The sequence below is a fragment of the Ruditapes philippinarum genome, unplaced genomic scaffold, assembly GCF_026571515.1.
Source record: "Ruditapes philippinarum isolate M1 unplaced genomic scaffold, ASM2657151v2 ctg18160_1_1_1_1, whole genome shotgun sequence".
NCBI lineage: Eukaryota > Metazoa > Mollusca > Bivalvia > Venerida > Veneridae > Ruditapes > Ruditapes philippinarum.
This window is the reverse complement of record NW_026861204.1, coordinates 32,924-50,358: the sequence shown is the minus strand read 5'-3', so window position 1 is coordinate 50,358 and position 17,435 is coordinate 32,924. Positions and strand designations below refer to the sequence as shown.

Below are 17,435 nucleotides of genomic sequence, written 5' to 3'. Positions count from 1 at the left end.
TTACATCAAATTTCATGGTATTGTATTATTATATTATTTCATGACCTCTATTGTTTGCATTGTAACGTTACAAAAAAGAGAAATGAAAAAAAAAAAAAAAAAAGAATTTTAAAATTCCATGACGATGTGTCGCGCGCAAGTATCAGCTCAAAGGTTAAGGTCACACTTATCCTATACGTACCTAAATCTCACACCAACCTATTCTCAAACCTTTCATTCATGAGCTGTTTTTTTTTACTTGAAGTGACTTTGTCATCAATTTGTGTGCATTAAAGCCATACTGTGCTTAATTTTAACTAATTGTGAAAATAAATATTACGTAGAAGCAAAATATTCTTAAAGCAGGTACCTGCATCTCGTAGGGTACTTCAATGTCATGTGATATTCATAAGTCAATCACTTCATTGGCTAAACTTAACAGTAGCATTGCAGAGATACTTGAAAAGGTTTGAGATTAGATTATTTATTTTAAGAGGTCATGTCAGATTTACAAAATGGGGTTGTGCTTTTCCAAGATGGAAATAAAGCTGTTTTAATTGTTGAATTTCAGCCAAATTTTACAGAAATGTTACATAAAGATTAAAGTGTACATATGTAAAGATTTTTTATAAAGATATATGTTTATTTATATTACAAGACATTGAATGCTTAGAGGTTTGAGAACTGGTTTGTCGACGATACAAGTGCGCCCGCAGTCCAATGATTGTGAACAGATGATCATGTCTGCATTTTGAAATAATTATACATAATGTTTTTTGCATATTGAGCGGAGTGCCAAATGTAAAACCAATGTTTATAGGTCAAGGTCAAAATAATGTTTTTATCCTACAGTACGGTTTAAGGAGCATATGTCTGTCTGTTCACAACGCCATGTCTTGTTGCCGAGTAAATTCTGAGATGCAGAATAAATAATGTAAAAATAGTTACAATGTAAAAGATATAAAATGAAATGTTATCCCTTTCTCACTTGTATTTAAAAAAAAACCTTTTTTAGAATTGAAATGCGGAATTCTATACGTTTAACAAAAAAAATGTTTTTGATGTTTTACTTTGCTATATTCTAAGCATACATAAAAAATCATTGAATTTCAGCACAAGTTGCGAAAAAGCGTAAGCTTGCCTATGTCATATACATTCGCAACTTTTCGGTCCTTTCCGTCTATTATTGGTAATCGGCAATGTATTCCAAATGATGACACGCCCATAACACCAGGCCAGTCGGTGTATTGTCGGTGTTTCAATTCTCCTGCAACTGTTTTCATATTGAAATCCCCTAACGTAACAGTCGATAGAAAAATAAAAAATAGAGCAAATCACTTAAGTAAAACAAATGCCATTATGGTTTAAAAAGACGGGTTCGTCAAAATGGAACATAATGTAATGTCTATGACACAACATCAACACTAGCTATGTTATGTCCCTATAGTAAAAAAAACAACATACATGTGTTATATATACTGAATATTGTACATGTTGAGGTATCCACCTTTCCCTGAGACTAACAAGTATCCGTTACCATCGGTAGCCATGCACCTGGGTCGGTCCAGATAGTCCATTCTAGTCTCGTGCTCAAACATGAACTCGCCTTGCGGGTTTAACACTATAATTCTGCTTCTACTAAAGTCCAAAACGAAAATATTATCGAAATGATCGCAACAGATGCTTCCAGGCAACCAGGAAGATTTTCCCATCTTCGCTTTCATTTTAAAGTCCTTTATAGTTTTCCCCCATAATGATCACGCTGTTTGAAAGCCAGTCGGATACTATTATGTGACCTTTCTGATCTTGGAACCTTTTGCAGGAACAATATCATGAACCAGCTCTCCTCGTAAGTCATACATTAGGAATGACACGGTTTTGTTATTTACCACGATAAAATATTGGTCCGACAGCGCAGCAACTGGGTAAGACGAACCGGTACTCTCCAGTGAGTGTAGTTACCCATTCTTGTAAAAATCTTACACTTTCTGTTTTCCTGATCACCAACGACGAAATGATCCTCAAATAAGAAGCCAAGGCCTGTGGCTCGACACTCAAAACTGTCTTCTCGGGGAACAGTGGTGTTTAAACGCCGTATAAGCTGAAATCCGGCTACGTGCCTCGCTCCAAACTTTAGAGGAGCCTCTGGTTTGCGAGAAAATCCTTTAGATTGTGTTAAATCAAATAAACCAATACGATCGACAGTCAGAAATACATTTCTGAATCTTACATCCGGGGCATTCTATTTCATTGTGAAATCACTGATGTTATTTGACTGCAGTGCCATAAGGCGGCGACGAATAGCTTTCTCTTGGTAGAGAACTTCAACGTCCTTTCCATTTTTCACTACATCATTACAAAAAGCAACATTACCAGCGAATATACCAGACAGAGCGTTGATCTGATCTTTTCTTGCCGCACAAGCATCTCTTTGGTCATCCATGGTTTGTTTCAAATTCTTTAATATTTCTGCCTTCTCTTTTTCAATTTGATCCATAAGTTTCTTTACCGTTTTTTCAACACCTTCAATGAGATCATTTTCTCGTTTGTCTATGTCAGCGATTGTATTGTCGTATTATCTCGTGTGCCATCTTGAAGTTCAGACAGACGCTCGACTTGGTGATTCATAGTCATGCGTGTAAGCGTGTGAGCATTCCCACAATCCTCGCACAGGAAGTCGCCACAGCTTAGACATTTTAAAGCAGCAAATGTGTCTTTCTTTTGAAATTCGCAGATTTTGCATTTAATATCTTTCGATGTTTTCGCTTTGTAGACGGAAACTATGCCACTCAGAAAATGATTCGGCTGAAATTCATCTATTCCGTTCTCCGCCGTTCTCCGGTTTGTCAATATCGTCGTCATATTGTGGACATTTAAAGATCCCCTGTGAGATATTTTGAGTATATCTTGTACTAAGGCACGTTCTGCACAGTGAATGTAAGCACGGGAGAAGGACTTGATCTGTGAAAACATACATGTTTACATGCTGGACATGTGAACTCGTCTGCTGTTTCGCCGTCCGTATCTGTACTTGGAAGAAACACTAATACCTTCAGATTGTTTTTACAGACTGTATTCATATCTTTTATATATGTGTAAAAGTAGCTACAACAAAATAAGCAGTAATAAATATAACTTTCAAAATACATGCAAGTACAAAGGTTGAAAAACATTTTTAGAATCAAATGTGTTACAATATGAAACAGTCTCTATGAAGAACACTTACTCGTAAACAATAGTCTTATCATTATTGTAGAATGTTAAGATATATATATATAGTTTATTGTTTCAAATCAATTCAAAGTATATTTTCTTTCTGTTTTATACATTTCAACATATAGACATATTGCCTCTCTTTTTTATTTTGGTTTTTGCTTTTCTTTTTGACGTATCTTTTTTATATAATATGTTATATGCTCCTAACGATACATGGCGGGGGACACGAAGCGTCCGAGGCCGAGTTGTTAAGGTCGTTGACTTCAAACCAGTTGCCCCTAACCGTTATGATTCCAGTTCCCGCTTAGGAACTTTCACTTTCTTTCACGTTATGAACAAACTATCCAGTCCGACTACGGAACTTCAGTGGTTCAACTCAGGTGCCCTTTTGTGCCAGAAGTAATGCAAAGAGGGTCACCTGAGGTCTTTCTCCACCAATGAAGACAAAAAGTCGTCACATGATCTTTGACGTAAAGTTCAACCTAAAAAATAACTAGCCACAGCTTTCACATTTATCTTGAAATTTTAAAATGATTACCTGGGTATAAATCCTTAATAAACACCTTGCCCCCGTTAAAATTACGATATCTTGTATACTGATAAGTCATTTTATAAATTATTATTTTTATTATCTTTTAATGTTATAACTTTTGTATTTCTCTGTGTATATACAAAACTTAAACAAGGAGCTTTTCATTGAATATATCTAATCGCATTAGAACATTTTTCATTTTGCCAAGTATTTAAACTATTCTTTTTTAAATCCGTATTTAAATGCTTTAAACCATTACAATAAACAGTTATAATGATGGTACCTATTAATTTATCAAAATTAACTAAAGTTTGATTAAATTCAATGCAGTGCGCTTGAAATAAAATGACTTTTTATCACTGACACGACAACTACATTTTCTCATATTAAAGCAGAACGCCTCATGATTCGTGATATTTTCAAAATGTATATAATTAAAAGCAAAATACTGTAAAATTAACAAGGAAAATAATTCACACATTAAAAAATCGACGTTAATTATCAAAAAAGGTCAAAATATGCAAAAATTGCCTTAGTCACTCAGTAGAAATGTGGTGATAAATACTTCAAGATTTGTGTTATTTTATCAGAAAATATCAAGCTGAAAATGCTGTCAAATGTACGAATCAACGTTGTATAAGACACTAACTATATTCACAGAAATTACCTTTTATATGTCAACATATGCAGACATGTCTCTTTCTCCGTTAGTCTAAGCATATTTATTTAAACTAAATTGCGAAAAAGGTTCTTGCAATTTATATTAATCACTTTCGAGTCCGCTTCCTGGAACCAACCAGTACTGGTGTCATATAAAGAAACATGGCCGTGACTTGAGTACGGCTCGATCCAATGATCCTTGAAACTCAAGATCCCTGGGTTGAGAGTCAGACCCCTTGTCCCTTAGGCCACCGCCCCCCATTCGCTATCTCCGTTAGTACTGTAGTATAATTTTGATAATAATGCTTTTATCTAACACTCTAAATCGAAATAGTGGTTGGTTTTACCAATTTTGTGTGTTTTTAGATTTATTTTAGCTCGGCGACGGAAACTCCATATGTCCGAGATCTTAGCGTCCATGCCGGTCCACTCTAGAAATCACATCGGGGACGTCTGTTTCAAGCCGATCTTCCTTATCCTGTTCTTCGTTCGTTGGAGAAAAAGGCAAATACTGGCAAAGCATCATGTTCCGTGACTGCAGCAAACAGGCGGTTTACATAAAACGGCTCTTCGTCACGACAGGTCAACCAATCGTCTCTGGTACTTAAGACGACTTGACCTTGACCTGCAGTATGCCTTCTCCACGACGTGCACGCCTCGGGAGGGATTTGGTGAAGGGTTTTACAAATAAACTCTGAAGTCCAAGTTGAATACTTACATTAGCTGCATCGTTGAGTATTATGTAATAAATTCTTTTTAAAGACCCAGAAATGATAACGATTTTCCTCTTAATTAAAGTTCATTATCTTCTTATATTGGATTTAGAGCAAGCTAGAGGCATATCGTATGAAGAGCAGTAGCAAAACGTAAACAAAATAGATTAACGTTTTGGAAATTGTAACAAAACACCAAAACAAAATACTTTGAGAAATTAATGAAATAGAATTGATTGGCTGAATGTGTCTTTAAAGAAACACTGTTATTTTTATTTCTCAAAAACTTTTTAATTTTGGTTTATTTTTAAAGTTTCCAGAAATTTATTCATTGTCCAATAACCTGAAATATTTCTTTTCTTCTGCTGCTTGAGTACAGTAAACAAAGTAGTATTTTGACTTCCATATGGAAGTCAAAATACTATACTTTGTTTACAATCAACAAATATTATGACAAATAATTCAACTTTAGCGCCACTTTCATGAGGTAACAGGTAACATGCTATAAACTAGTATTTACACATTATAAAACCTATGTTTCCGTGTGCTAAAAAGTAAAAATGTATTCGTTTCTGTGGCATAATGTGCCTTTATGATAATTCCTGCACAAACTTGTCACTTGAAATTATTATCTTGATTTCACTTTGCTTTTTGTTTATAAATTGTTATAAACTATGAAATAGAATAAACATTAAAATCAGAAAGTACTTTTATGACAAATTACAAATATTGCCTTTATTTCAAACTGCAAACAACAGTTACTTCCCTTGAAGTAGCATCGATAGAAATGTTGAAACATTTCTCGGTGAAATATTTGATTCAAACTGTATACATTTTACACCATTACAGCTATTTAGCGAGTAATATTACCGATATTTACAGAATAAAGATTTCTTAATTATCTGAACTTTCCTTTTTGTTCGCAAATTAATAAAACAAAAACTATTTAGTCTTTGGTCATCGAAATATACAAAAAGGAAACATCATGTGTCAGTATGCTGGTCAGGCAAGTAAATACCTATGTACAAATTTAAATACCCTCACATCGAGGTATCTATAAAAAAAGAAAACATCAATTAATTCTTAGCTTTAGGTCTTGTCAGGAAATTTTATATTCCAATTACAAAATAATATCAGGTCGGGATATCTACAAAAAAGTGCACATGTGTCCATATGACCCAATGATCTCACATTCCAATATTTTGTCACCAAAATATTTGTACTATCAATTCTGTTGCATATAGCATCACATTTTTTTTTGTTAAATGTGAGAAGAGTCCTATTTTAGGTCCTTTTTTTGCTAAATTAGGGGCAATATAAATCTTCAAAGAATTTGCAACAAATAAATACCCATAAAAATATATGTTTTACTTTTACTTTAAGATCTCGTGCTTCATCCGAGGCCACTACTCTGCTGTTTCATTGAAGTTCACATACACATGTACATATAGAAAGGTTCCTGGCTCTAGATGAACTTGAATTGATAATACAGACAGCGGGAAGGACGGAAAAGGGCAAACCAAACCCCCGCCCCTACCAAATAATAATTATAACTTTATTCAGGTTTGTTCTTTGACTAAGAACATTTCCTTTTTTTTTATAAATTATTTAGTAGTAATTAACTAAGTGTTACACTGGACAGCGCATTAATTGTGTGGTCATGAGACAGATAAAGAAGAGAGATTATACCTGGATCGCGATTTAATCGACTATTCCTTTTTCTTCTCCAGTAACCTAAGTTTAAAATGATACGTGCACAAGTGATTTTATTTCAATTATCAATATCCGAGTTATTATTATATATAGACCTGACAAGTCCTAATTATGTTGGACCTATTTGTAACCTATTTTATGCTTTACCTTTGATATGATAGTAGGCAAAGCCTATCAGATAAAACTATGTCGTTAGTTTTTTACTTTACATTTTTCTTTAAATAAAAAAAATATTTAAAAGTTGTTAATAAGTATTTCATGCACCACTTCCATTTCAATCAGGGTACCCCGATAATTATTCTTAAGCGGAAAGGTTGAGAATGTTCCGTTATTTGAATATCGCACCAATTATCATTGTGTTACATTAAAAATGTTCGCTGATTATCATTAAGTTACATTTAAATTTTATGTTGTCACCCAACTAGAAATGACGCTGGAAATTTCACAGATCTTAAAGAAATATATCTGTATATCCGTTGGGCAGAGCATTTTCATGGTTTGGAATTTAATTATTCAACAAAACATTGTTCACTATGTCAGGGGAAAAAGTTCTCCCAGTTTCTTTTTTATTTTCGCAAGAGCTAAAATCTTTGGAAGCTTTCATCAAACTTACATGAACTACATTGAATAATTGATATATTTTTGAAAACTATACAACTTAAATGAATGAATGTTTACAAGGCATAATTATATTTAAATCATAAATATTATATTGAAATTATGACAACAATGATATTCCAATATAGATATCTGTCAGACCTTTTTCCTGTATCACCATGGTTCAAATAATCTTTAATTAATACAAAATTCATGAACTATTTGAAATCCTGGTATCCAAATGAAAAAAAAATGCTGAAGTTTACCTGGTATCGTAACAGACAGAGTATGATATTTTTTTAAACTTTCATTATTGATAATGACAATATATGAATTAAAAATGCAATATTTCTAATAAAAATGTAGCCTTCATGAAATTCTCAATGTAGTTATTTTTACAATGTAGTATTTTATACATGTACATGTGTATATCTCTGCTGATACTATTTCACATGAGAATATTTTGAAATAAGTTCCCTGGACGATTGAAATAAATTACAACAGAACCCAGATATTGCTACTTTTGATTTTAATATCTGTTTCATTTAAAAGTAGGCAGAATTGACAAACAACTAAAAACTTCTAATATTCGATTCTTTTGTACAATTGGTTGTATTAGTGGATTGATCACGAAAATGGCATGGTTGATGTTGTAAGGACTGGAGTGACCAGGATTGGTGTTGTATGGAAATAATGTTGAAACCCTTAGTTTGGCTCAAATCTTCTTTTCATTGAAAACCAAAGTACAGCTGAAGAATTAGGTTGAAGCAGTCTATGTTCTCTGATGATGTAAGCGTATTTGAATAGACTATTAAACTTTAGTCATATAGGTTAAAACTATATGCATTAGACTTTGTTCTTTTTTGGCTATATATTTTAAACATGATCATTTAAGCTCAGTTGTGAAAAAACAGCTTAATATTAAAACCTTTGTTGATACCTGTTCCTGGATCTTACCAAGTGCTGGTGTCATATGAGGTATCATAGTTGTGATAATAGTAGGGCTTGAACCCACAATCTTAGGGTTGAGAGGCAGACACCGTAATTACAGGCCATTACTCTCTTTTTCATCTATTTGGTAAAGTTTTCTCTCTGACCAAAGGTAGTCAACTGATGTTGTGGACAATATTATGTTGGTGTCACTTAAAATGTTAAAAAAGTAAAAAATTATATAAGAAAATGAGTTATTTTTGATACAGCCTCTACCAATAAAGGAGATTGTTTCCTTTATCATTGGTAGGACTGGGGAAGATGATGATTTTCAAAAGATTTATGGGCAAGAAAGGGAAATAAGTAGAGAAGTTGGTCAGATGTATCCAGAATTGAGGTAGGAATATGGAAGATTGAAAATTAACCTTTCTAGATAACATACTGGTATAATATAATATTTTGTGTGTGAAAATTTGAAATTTGCAAAATTTATTGGCGTTGTTGTCAAGACCTGATGTTTATCAAACAAGCAGATGTATATTTTAAGGTATTGATATAGTAGATATATTGATTATTTCAGATTGCCAGCTGGATACTGTTTTGTAGATTTCACAGATGGTGACACTGCACAGAGAGCTCAGTTACGTCTTAATGGAAAAATTATACCAAACAGTCAGCCAAGTTATACAGATAGTGTTATATGTCATTTATTGGCCGGGTTGCACAGGTGCTACCTCAGGTTAAAGTATGGTGAATGGCGGGCGGACTGATGGGTGGTTTGGGAAAAAGATTTTGTAACAGTTTTCTCAGCATCTAATTATCACAGCCTCTTGATATTTGGTATACAGCTTTAACACATGGTCCCATGCTGTGGTATTCAATTTCAGTGATATCGCTCATCCACTTCCTGTTTACCAACTTAGGTAAATTTTCAACATTATTGGTCAATGGTAGAAATGTTCATAACATCACAGCCTCATGATATTAGGTATACAAATGTAGCCCGGCCATTTCTGTCTAAGACCCATTTTTGAAGGAATCAGTTTAGTGTGTTTTAATTTGATTTACGAATATTATATTATACATTCTAACATGCTTCACGTTATTCTCCTATAAAACAGGTAGGACAGTCAAGTGTATTTTTACATAGTATATGGACGCCATAAGAAAGGAATGCCTACAAGCCTTATGACATCAATAAACCAAAAAACATTAGGAAAATTACTTCTGTGCTCAATGTCGTTCAACATATTTTTTATCAATTACTTATTTTTATTAGCATGTTAGAATGGAAATAGATATTCATTTTGTATTATTCTACAACAACACACTCAAAATTGATGTCTATTTTTCAAAATCTAAACACCCTATGATTTTAGATTTAAAGATAAAAGGTTTTGGAAAGACTGCAGTATATTTGAAATGACAATATTATAGAGGATATAATGCAAAAATATATGAGGATAGATTGATTTGAACTACAAGCTTGATATTGTAAAAAAATTAAAATGTGCTTATAGTTTTAGTAGATAAATGAACTTTTGAAGTATATCTTGTTTACTATTTTTTCAGCCTCACATATTCAAGTTGAATTCAAATCAAGTCAGAGACTGTCCAAAGTAAGTACTAGCCAGAATTTCTCAATCCTTTTCTTAATATTTTCCATCTGGTCTACACTGCACCATATTCAGCCAGTACATATTTTGAAATTTTCCCCAAAAAATGGATGACTGATTTTGTACAGATTGAAGAACCGACAAGTCCATTTTGGATATTTAGGGTTGTAAATGTTGAGGCAGTCATGATAGTATTTCATATTTTGTTTCCATGGCAAATGAATTACCAGAGCCTCTAGCAAGCATTGTATTGTTAAATTCAGGTTCGATAAATTTGAGAATGAACCTAACAGTTATCAAATTGAATTCATCACATACACAAAATAAGAACTGTTTTACAGCAGAAAGAAAAATTCATTTATGAAGATCTTATAGTGTAATGTTAACATTATTGCACTTTTACACAAGGTTTGTGTAACACAATGATGTCACATTGCAAAGTTATTTACTAGTGTATTACCGATTTTATTAAATGACTTTGTAACACTCTTTTTCGCCTTGGTTTATACATGATATATCATTACACATATTTAAGTGTAAAGAAAAATGATCAAGAACAGTAGTATATTCAGACTTCAGTTGGCCATATTCATAAAAAATAGATAAAAATAGAATCCTTAAAGAAAGTTCCTTAATTTTTAAGGAGGATAATCCCTTAACTGAAATAAATCTCCAAAAGTTAGAGAAATTTTCTTTGTGTCTCAATATTAATTTATTTCATACCCATTTTTGACTATGCAAACTTTTATGGTTTCAGAAATGAGTTTTCGTTGTTTGTTTGAGAATTATCGGAGGAAGTAGATGATTATGCATTATTCCGAGCATTTGTTAAAAAATTATCCATCAGGTCATACGGCAAAAGGTAAAAAACTAAATTTTTATGGATTTATTTTACAACTTATATACACACAGTGCTTTTTGTCCTTATGTAACAGAGGCTTATTAAAGGCCTCTTCCCAGTTGCAATTTTCTTTACATTATTTACATTTCCCATAAAATCTGAACTTACCCTCAGCTTTTTTATTTCCCAAATTAGCAATTTTAGCAATCATTTCCCCCAAAATCAAGATACTAAGACCTCTTCTCAATTAAGTGAGAAAAACACAGACACATGGTAGGCAGGGGAGGTGTAAGATGGTTAGAAAATAGAAGTCTTAGTAACTTCCTTTGCTAATTTATAGAATGCCATCAATATAGAGATTTCATGGTTGAAAGATCTTATAGGCATTACTTGGAATTCTGTTGAGAAGATTAAAAGTTAACTTTTTCAAGACTTATGGTTTTGCTCAGCAGCCTGCTTATTGTCTTTTTAGTGTGCATACATAAACCTTTGCTCACATAGCATGACAGATGCATAGAAAGCAAATGTGTCAAGTTTTCATTATATTATGATCTTGACAGTGTCGGCATGACTTCAAGTCAAGCCATTAATCATGGTGTCAATCATTGTATCAAGTGATGGTGGTGTTGGTAGTTTTTACTCCGGATCACAGCAGTAAGCCACATAGAATTTATCAGAGCGCTGTTCAGCCACCACATTGTTCCTGGGCAGGCTATCAAACAGTTTACCAGTACTAGTTGCCTCCACTTTTGAAAGCAACTGAAACTTCTGTTCATGCAAGAGCAGAGGTACATTGCGAATGACTGTAGAAAAGATTTCATGATCAGTCACAATGAAAATGACTTGCATGTGAGGGAATCGAACCTGGGTTGCCACATTCACAATGCAACGGTCTACCAATTGAACAAACGTACAGCTTTATCGTTGTATCAAAATGAATGAATTGTTTTAATTCAGAACAAATACATATGATGGTGGAAGTACTTCGGGACCAAATATAGCGGCAGCCTCGTATCAGAGTAAAGCGTACCAGGATTATTATCAACAGTATTACCAGCAATATTACAACCAGTACTAAGCAAGCCAACAAGTGGCACAAACACCAGTAAATAAATGCTTTATTTATACTGTTAAATACTGTCGAAATTTTGATCATGAAGAATATCTTTGTCATATAGGGAAATGTCTGTTGTTGACAGGTTATCTTGATGCAGGTTATTTTGCCATTTTAAAGGAGGTAATCAGAAATTTCACTGCTTTAAGGTTAGGACATGGTTGTTGACATCATCATATTTTCTGATGCCTGTTATTTTCAATTGTTTTGTCAGGAAGAGCCAGGAAACAGGTCAGAAATGGTAGTTTGATGATAATTCTTTCTATGAAAATTTAAGTAAAAGCATTGTATATTCAGAATGTTTCACATACTTTTTGGATAACATAGAACAATGTCTTCTGAGATAATACAGTACATCTTCTTCAGAGGTAAAACAGTACAACCTCTTTACAGCTGATACAGTGCAATCTCTGCAGAGCGGCACCATTTGGGACACAAAGTGTGGTTGTTGCTCTAGCGAATTTAAATTCGTGAAATCTTACTTCAGGAAGAAGTAATGCCGTTCTTGTAATCAGGTTATTGCTGTACAGAGTGACTATTTGAAGGGGTGGCATTTAATACCTGATGTAATACGTTTGGCATAAATCAATCAGTTTTTTTTTCGTTTCAGCCGGTTAACAGATAAACTCTAATAATATGAACAGCTTGCATTGATTTGCTATGAGATTATGGTTTATTAACCAGTTAACAAGTGGAATGTTTCTAATTTCAGCCAGCACAGACCTATTATAATGCTAATGATGACCAAAACGCTCTTGACGGTAAGATATATACTATATTTCTACTTTGTCAAATATGTTTCATTAATGATTACATAACTATAAAAAATTTAAAAGAGAATTTAATCAATCATTTATATTTTTCTTTCCAACTATATTATGTTTGTGTTTAATAATTCTCTGAAGGTAAATGGTTACAAAGATTTCATGACTGAATTAAGGATTTTTAAATTCTTCATTTTCTATATAAAGGTGTAAAAGGAAAACAGAATGTAGGATTTTTTTTAACTTCCATTTGCCTTCATTCTGGAAGTGCTCATCATGCAGTTAGACACAACAGAATATTGTTAGTTTCTCATTTTACCCCTTCTCCTCAACCTCTTTGTTAGTTCCTCACTCTACCCCTGCTTGGCAACCTGTCCCATAATATCCTTGTTTGATTCTTACAGTGTCTGTGTAAATTAAACCCTGCCAAAGGAAAAAATCGATTAAATAGGTTTTGTTTTGATGAACTCTAAAGCAATTGATTGGGTTTTAAATATTTAATTATTTTTACCTACATGTGTATGTTATTAGCTATAAAGATTTCTGACTGGTTATATGGCACAGTATAATTGATTGTACGCTTATATAACCCAAGCAGCTTGGCAAAGGTTATTTTGCAATCAACTGTTTATATATGGCCATATAACCTGTCAGACATCTTTATAATAACAAATTTATGATGCAGAAAATTCACTTTATTTGAAGAAAAACAAAAATTACTTCATAAATTGACAGCAGCCGTGTATAAAGATAATACCGAAGTCACGAATATCCAATGAAAAGCAATTTTACAAACATGAAGTTTTATAAAGATATATGACCATAAAGATTTTTTTTATTGTAGAGCCAGAACTTGAGATAGATGTGAATAAATACAACAAAGAATATATGGCTCAAAGTGAGGTAAGCTTAAACTTTTTCTTCTATAGATAGAAATTTGGCTATAATTAAATAATAAATATGTTTTTAAAGCTTGACTAATTGACAAATAGGTAAAGCTATTGTAATCACCCAGTTGAGCATACTGTCTTACAGACAGCTCTTGTTATCAGTTATGGTATTATGGATAGATTCCATATGAATAAAGACATGGATTTAGAAATAATTAGCACAATGAAACACACATGCTATATATTCAGAAAAAATAGATACATTTCTTTATTTTATTTGTCATACTGTCTCCCAAACTTTTTGGGAGACATATTGTTTTTGCCTCCGCCGTCTCTCCGTCCGTCCGTCCGTTCGCATTCTCAGGCCAGTAATTATGTGTAAGAATAATTGCGTTATTGCGCACAGTTAAATATTTAACAGAAAAGTGCAGTGCAGTCCTATTTTTATTTTTTTCGTTTCCGCGAAAAGCGGTGCAAACAAAACGACACAGATTGCATTATCATAGTGTTTACCTTTCAAGGTAAACTGTACCTTTCAAGTAAACTGTATGCTTTGATTTATATATGTATTACGGTCACGAGATAGGTTTTTTTTTAAGTTTACTTGATATCTTATGTCAAACTATTGATGTAACCGTCATTAGCGACATAGACAACGGTCGTGTGATATCGACTTCATGATCCCGTGTAACGAGGATTATTTTCTATCACACTCTATTATATTTTTTTTTTAAATATTGCACGACAAAATAACATTTTAGTAAATAATCGCGTTTATTTGCATAAATATTTCTGTTCGGAATTAATATATTATTTTGGAAACGTAAAAGTTAACTTATTTCGATCTTCAACCAGTACTGGCATGCGAGCAGTTCCCGTACAGAAGCAGTACCCGTATTTTCCAAATTAAAACGCTTGAAATTTTTGCTTTTTATTTCCTTTAAAAATTAAAATTTTTAAAAAAATTTTAAGCAAAAAATTTACATAAAAAAAAAAAAATTATTAAAACTTGCGGCATCCGTATAAAAAAGGTTTAAATTTTAAATAAAACTTTTAAACCTTTTGGGGTTTTAAAAGTTGACCTTTTTTTTTTTGGGCCCGCCTTTGGAAATGGAAAAATCCCTTAAACGTGAGGTTTTTAAAAATTTTCCCCCTTTTTAATAAATTTGGGTTTTAAAAATAAATTTAGGCCACATGTCATGAAATTTTTTGGGTTTTTAATTTTAAAATCAGAAAATTTTTAAACAAATTTATTATTTTAAAAAAATAATTTTTTTTTTTTTGGCTTTGGGTTCTAATTTTTAACAAGGCCTGTTTTTCGCCTGTGTGGTTGGGGAAGGAAATTTGGGTAAAAAATTTGCGTTTATTGCGCCATTAAATTTTCCAAAAAATTACATCGTTTTTTTTATTTTTTTTCTTTTTCCAAAAAATTGGGGTTGAAAAAAAAGCCGATTTTTAATTTTAAAATTGTATTTTAAATTAAAACTTTGGTTAATTTTTAGGTCACGGGAATTTTTTTTTTTAAAAAATTTTTAATTTGGCCCAAACTTGGTCCCGTTTAGCGCCTCAAAAGGTGGGGTTATTCATGTTTGAACTAAAATTTTCCTTTTTTACACCCCAAAAAAATTTTTTAAAATTTCAAAATTTTAAAAAATAAGCGTTTTTTTAAAAAAAATTTTTTTTAAAATATATTTTTTAAAACGGGAATTTGTTTGCATGCCAGTATACCTAGGATGGAAATGGACATGGAAGAGGAAAGAATTTTCACAACAAAACGGTGGACAAACTTCCTCTGAATCACGAAGCAATTCAAGACATTCACTACTTGGGCGTTCTGTAAGTATATACATGTATTTTTTACGTTCTAGATACAGACATACCTGTAATATAGACCATCCTGTAAGCAGAGGCCACTCTTCGACAACCCTTCATAGATTAAATTTAACAGAGTAACCTCCAAATAAAGACTTCTTGTCCAAAACGGTCATGTTCTTTTATATATAAAACAATGGAAATTTACGAAAACATTACACTAGTACATGTATATGACATATGGTTTAAACCCAAAATCTGTTTAATTTGTATTATAAATTTGCGCAGCATTTAATGTGTGTACCGGTCCAGTTTGTTTCAATATTTCGACTGCAAGACCCACCGATTTTACAAAATGTTGGGCTTTACGAAGGGCGACGTCGTCTACAAAAAGCCCCGGCGCACAATTTGTTGGGCTACGGTCCATTCAGAATTCTACGGAGTTTGAACGTTAAGCTACCAACAGTATAAAGCCCTATCAGACTGTCCGGAAGTGGCCAAGGCAAATCACCTTTGGTTACAGAAAACTAAGGGTTAGCACAGTTTGGAAATGCAGTCGCGTGAAACCCCAAATTATTATAGCCTCAAATTATTATATTTTTGTAGAAATATTTTAACCACATAACATGTAAATTATTACTTAAATCTTTTTATTCTTCCTAAAGTATAAGTACATTTTTTTTCAAGTTTAATTTTATTTGAAATATTTTGACCGACTGGAGACAGGTAGCTTTAATAGGTAAGTTTGTAGAAAGCTAAAGACAATATGATGATTTTGCATACGCCCATAAGGTTACGGACTATTTTTGATAAAACTTATTTTGGTTGTCGCATGTATTTGCAAAAAAAAACCCACAAAAAAACGCGAAATAAAAGCTGTTTAAGGGTTCAAAGGTTTTTAACAAACAAAGAAGAAATGCGCAGTTGCTATTTTAAAGGTAAACGAATAATGCAATAAAGGCTACTGATATTTGATCGTTGATGGTCTTCCATAGATTATATTGTCACAAAGTCGTAAATCATCATTTAGTTTTGTACACTTATGATATTATTTTGCAAATGATTTATTATTTCGCAATTTAGTTACATTTAATGTAGTTTCGGTTTCGTTTCTGATAAAGTGAGTATTTCCAACGATTACATAACATCCATATAATAATATAATAATGTATTCATATTGCTATTTTTGGAAGTGCTAAACAAAATGTTTTATATGAAGTTTATCACTTGAAAACTTAAGCGCTAAAATACAGATTTATTATCGGCTGTTTAGTCTAAATAAATAATAAATATATAGCGCGTGGTTTAACGATATAATTAAACCCGGGAAACATTTTTTGGAATCAGGGTTTGGGTTAAATTTTTTGAAAAAAATAGGGAATTTTTGTTGTTTAAAGGGCCCTTGTAAAAAACGGGCTTTTTAGACGGTTGCAGCTTTTTTGGACGCGGAAAACAAAGAGTAAGTCGGTTGTAACAGCTTCCGGAATAAGTTCGCAAACTCTGCATGCTATACCCCCTTTCTTAAATACTTAAAGAGAATAAATGATGAGTTCAGTTAACAATGGGGTATAAAGTTAAAAAAAACTGGTAATTTAAATTTTTCACATACCCCTAACAATGAAGTGCTGGGAGACAATCAATAGTTGAGTTCCCCTCAATGGGGTTTTTAAAACATTCTCCGCACTGGGATTTTGCTATCCCATCTCATGGGGTTTTTACCCTACCTTTATAGAAATGGGAGATAAAAAATAATGGGAGATTTAGAAAAAAATCAAGAATTTACTTTTATCAAGAAAATTATTATTGTAGTTCTTCAAATAGCTTTATTGTGGCAAATAAAAAAACTTTAAAAAGTAATGTTTTAAAAAATTCTCCCATTTTTCGTTGCGGGAAAAAATTCCACCCATGGGTAAAACTCAATTCTGATTATTGGGGGGAAAGTCCCATGTTTGTACATGGGAAAAAAATAATAATAATAATATCAATAAATAAATAATTAATAATAATTATAAAAATAATAATTTATGAAATGAATAATAACCAATAATGATAAATAAA

General features: G+C 32.4%; 1 pseudogene; it reads right to left on the bottom strand.

The window, feature by feature from the left end:
* Positions 1 to 404: 404 nt before the first annotated feature.
* On the bottom strand, positions 405 to 10,414 carry LOC132714856 (uncharacterized; annotated as a pseudogene).
* Between the last annotated feature and the right edge of the window lie 7,021 nt (positions 10,415 to 17,435).